Genomic DNA, 4,658 nt, shown 5'->3' with positions numbered 1-4,658 from the left:
GCCCCCGCGACGGAGGCTGCAGCAGGCCCAGGACCGACTGGACAGACAGGCCAAGGAGAAGCCACTTTCGTGTCTTTCCTCAAGACCTGGTTCATCCTAGTAGAAATAACTCCCACTTGGAGCCCAACGGAGGGTCAGGTTCTGCTGATCCACAAAATCTGCTCGCCCGAAAGAGAAGTGAAAGTGTTTTCTCAAAATAGATTTTTTAAAAATCTTAATGTGCACATGAAAAAGAGAAAGAACGAAAGCGTATTCTCCCCTGAGCCCTGGTGCAGCTGGACTTCTTCCCTAAGGAGGAAATAAAAGAAAAATCTGCAGCTGGCGAGATGCTCAGAGGCCCAGTGGACAGCATCTCCCCGATACTCATGGAATTGTTGGGCCTGCTCCTTCTGGTCAGGTGTATAGGGGTGGCAGGGAAGCTCCAAGCTCTGAGCACTGCCCACGTAGTACGATATGAACGTGGACAGCTGGTGGCTTCTTCAGCCCCTACCCGCCAGCTCTCTATAAGAACTCGGTGACAAAGGTATGTTGCAAACGCAAGGGGGACTGGAACAATAGCACAGCCGGTAGGGCATTTGCCTTGCATGTGGCTAACCGGGTTTGATTCCCAGCATCCCATATGGTCCTCCAAGCACAGCCAGGAGTAATTCCTAAGTGCATGAGCCAGAAGTAACCCCTGTACATCGCTGGGTGTGATCCTCCCCCCCCCAAAAAAAAAAGTAAAAAACAAAACAAAACAAAACAAAAAACAACTGCAAGCCTGGTTCAGAAATGTGGAAGGAATGATAGCCGGGTCCCTCCTACACAGCCCACCTGGCAAACAGCCTCAGGCCACCAGGGGTGAGCCAGTTTCCCACAAGTTGGGGGACTTGGAAGAGCCGCGAAGAGTCCCAGGGGAGAAAGGAGGCACTACAACAGACAACAGCGCTGAAAGAGGAACCGGGAAGAAGCAGTGTTGGTGCAGGGCGAGCCCCGCGCGCCTCCTGCAGGCTCTCGCGGGTGTTCCCGTCCCCTGCGGTGTCAGGATCACACAGGCCTCACAGAATGAGCCGAGAAGCATTTCCTCCGCGTCTCTGTTTTGGGAAGAGTTTGTGAGGGATTTGTGGTTCTTTCTTCGTGAAATGTTCAGTAGAATTCACGATTTACGTCCCCAGAGCCCGTGCTTACCTTACCTTTGCGGGTGCTTTCAGTCTGTTTTGTTGGGGGGCTGGAGCAATAGCACAGCAGGGAGGGCGTTTGCCTTGCAGGCGGCCAACCCGGGTTCGATTCCCAGCATCCCATAGGGTCCCCTGAGCACCACCAGGAGTAATTCCTGAGTGCAGAGCCAAGAGTAACCCCTGAGCATCACCAGGTGTGACCCAAAAAGAAAAAAAAAACAGTTTGTTTTGTTGGGGGCTGTGTTCAGGGATCCCTCCCAGCGGGGTTCTGGGGATCTTATGTGGTGCGGGGGATAGAACCAAGGCCCAACCCCATGCAAGGCAAGCGTCTTCCCCACTGTACCCGCTGATGCCCATGAACGGGGCTGCTCTGCCTGCCAGCTCTCCCCTCTGTGGTTCCTGGCTCTGTGAGGGGCATTGGGCCCTACAGCTCCTAAAGAGATATGTGAGGGGCCAGGGTGGCAGTAGAACAGGGAAGGCACCAGCCCTGCATGCAGCCAACCCTGGTTCAATCCCCAGCACCCCACATGGTCGCCCCGATCCCTGCCAGGAGAGGTCCCCGAGTGCAAAGCCAGGAGTCAGCCCTGAGCACCGCCAGGTGTGGCCCGAGGGAAAACAAACAAAACCAAAAAGAGATGGGTGCGCTCCCGGGCTAGGAAGTGGGGCCTCTGGTGAGCAAGGGTGCGAGCTCCGCCGTGACCCTGAATAAACACCACAACTACAGTCACCCCCAATAAACACCACAACCATCCTGGGTGTGTCTCGCACAGGAGCGCAAGCACAGGGCTGGGGGAGAAAGTACAGCGGGAGGCATTTGCTTGCACACGGGTTTGATCCTCAGCACCCCACGTGGCCCCCCTGAACATCGCTAGGCGTAATTCCCGAGCACAGAGCCAGGAGGAGCCCCTGAGCATCGCCGGGCGCGACCCCGCCCCTCCCAAAGCTCAAATGTTGGGTGAGCACTTGTATAAGGGCTGAAAGAAAAGCCAACCTCGGGGTTGGAGCAATAGCACAGCGGGTAGGGCGTTTGCCTTGCATGCGGCCGACCCGGGTTCAATCCCCGGCATCCCATATGGTCCCCCGAGCACCGCCAGGAGTAATTCCTGAGTGCAAAGCCAGGAGTAACTCCTGAGCACCGCTAGGTGTGACCCAAAAACCAAAAAAAAAAAAAGTTAACCTCGATGAGCACCGTGGGCGAGAGCATGAGCACCACAGCCGGGTGTGCGACCCCAAGAGCATGACCGCTGAGCGTGTGTGGAATTCACACCTGGAGCAGGGGAAGATCTAAGTCAGCAGAAAAACACCCCATGCACAGGAACCGGAAACCAAGATCACATCTTGGCACCCCTTGCTTCTGGGGCTCACGGCCCCCAGCGAGCTCCAGATGCTTTTTTGCAGAAACTGACAAGCTGACTATGACACTCTGACGGAAACCCAAGGACCCAGAACCCACCCCACACCATTGTGAAAAAAGAAGAACAAAGTTGGAAGCCTGACACTTCCTGATATCCAGATTTCCTACTAACTCAGAAAAACCATGATCATTTGTTGACAGACGCCAGAGTAGACACAGAGGTCAAAGGGACAGAACTGAAAGTGCAGAAACAAGCCACACATCTGTAGCTAATAAGTGCTTAGAGACGAGAGTGTCACGGACACTCACTGGGAATAAACAGGCTTTCAACAGACGATGTGGGACAATTGGAGCTTCGTATGCAAAAGGTCCAACAATTTTATTAGGAGTTTATCTAGAGAATGAGAACATAACTCATGAGATATATGCACTCCAATATCCTTTTTCACACTTTCCACCAAAGCCATGGCAGGAAAACAACCTACTGGGCTGTTAGGCCCACCAGATAAATAAAGATGCGATAGATATATTCAATAATACTCAACAAATAGAACCTGGCAAGCTATCGAGAGTATCCCGCCCACACGGCAGAGTCTGGCAAGCTCCCCGTGGCATATTCAATATACCAAAAACATTAACAACAAGTCTCACGATGGAGACTTGGTTACTGGTACCCGCTCGAGCAAATCGATGAATAACGAGATGACAGGGCTACAGTGTTATTGAAAAAATGAAATTTTAGGACTAGGAAGATAGAGCTCATGTGGTAGAAGATTATTTAAAATGTGTTTGGGGGCTGGAGAGATAGTACAGTGTGTAGGGCGTTTGCCTTACACCATACAGTTCCTCAAGCACCTCCATGAGTGACCCCAAGCAAGGAGGCAGGAATAGTCCCAAAGTACTTATGAGTGTGACACTCTCCTCCAAAATAGCAGCTTTATTAAGATTTTTTCTTTCTTTTTTGTTCTTGTTTTTATTTTTGGGTCACACCTGGTGATGCTCAGGGCTTACTCCTGGCTCTGCACTCAGGGGTCACTCCTGGCAGGTCCAGGGGACCATATGAGGTGCCAGGGATTCAACCCAGGTGAGCTGCATGCAAGGCAAACACCCTAACCACTGTACTATCCCTGCAGCCCAAGATGTGCTTCTTTCTTTCTTTTTTTTAACTTTGTTTTGTTTTGTTTTGTTTTGTTTGGGGGCCACACCTGGCAATGCTCAGGGGTTATTCCCAGCTCTGCTCTCAGGAGAACTGAGATGCCAGGGATCGAACAGAGTTAGATCAAATAGGCAAGGAAACTCCCGACCACTGTACCAACACTCCAGCCCCGAGATATATTTCTTATATCATAGAATTCACCTAGTTTATTCTTTTGCTCTATTTTAAACAAAATATTATTGGGATGATATTGAAATACATTATATAAGGTGTATGGCATTATGATTCAATAACATCTATAGACATTTATCATAATCATCACCAAAAATCTAATTTCCATTTGTCACCAAAATTTTGTGCTCCCAGATGCGCAGTAAATAGGGAGGTGGCCTTTTTCCTCACTTCAGCCCCAGGACTTGGCATTCCTAAAGCAGCCTTTACCACAGGATACAATAATAGCTCCTTGTGTTTTTTTTTTTATTTTCTAATCATCTTTTCCTGACCATCCATGTATCTTCTTTGAAAAAATACCAATGTCTATTCCAATCCTCTGTCCATGCTTTAAAATTCACCCACAATGTTTTGCTGAGTTGTTTCTGGCACTGCTGTTTCAGGCAGTCAGGGTTCCAGCACCAATCCCACCGTCCCTGCGACCTTCCCTCCACCGCTGTCCCCAGTTTCCACCCACCCACCCACCCCCCAAGCCTGGCCCCTCAGAAGGCACAAACAAATTTACTTGATATTGTTTATTTCAACACCATGGCACATGAAATTATCAGAAAATGAGGGGCTGGAGCGATAGCACAGCGGGTAAGGCGTTTGCCTTACACTCGGCCGACCCGGGTTCGATCCCCGGCATCCCATATGGTCCCCCAAGCACCGCCAGGAGTAATTCCTGAGTGCAAAGCCAGGAGTAACCCCTGAGCATTGCTGGGTGTGACCCAAAAAGCAATAAAAAGAAAAAAGAAAGAAAAGAAAATGAGACACACAA

This window comes from Sorex araneus, chromosome 4 (genome assembly GCF_027595985.1).
Source record: "Sorex araneus isolate mSorAra2 chromosome 4, mSorAra2.pri, whole genome shotgun sequence".
In the NCBI taxonomy this organism is placed as follows: domain Eukaryota; kingdom Metazoa; phylum Chordata; class Mammalia; order Eulipotyphla; family Soricidae; genus Sorex; species Sorex araneus.
The sequence above is the reverse complement of the archived record's forward strand: the minus strand, read 5'-3'. Positions refer to the sequence as shown.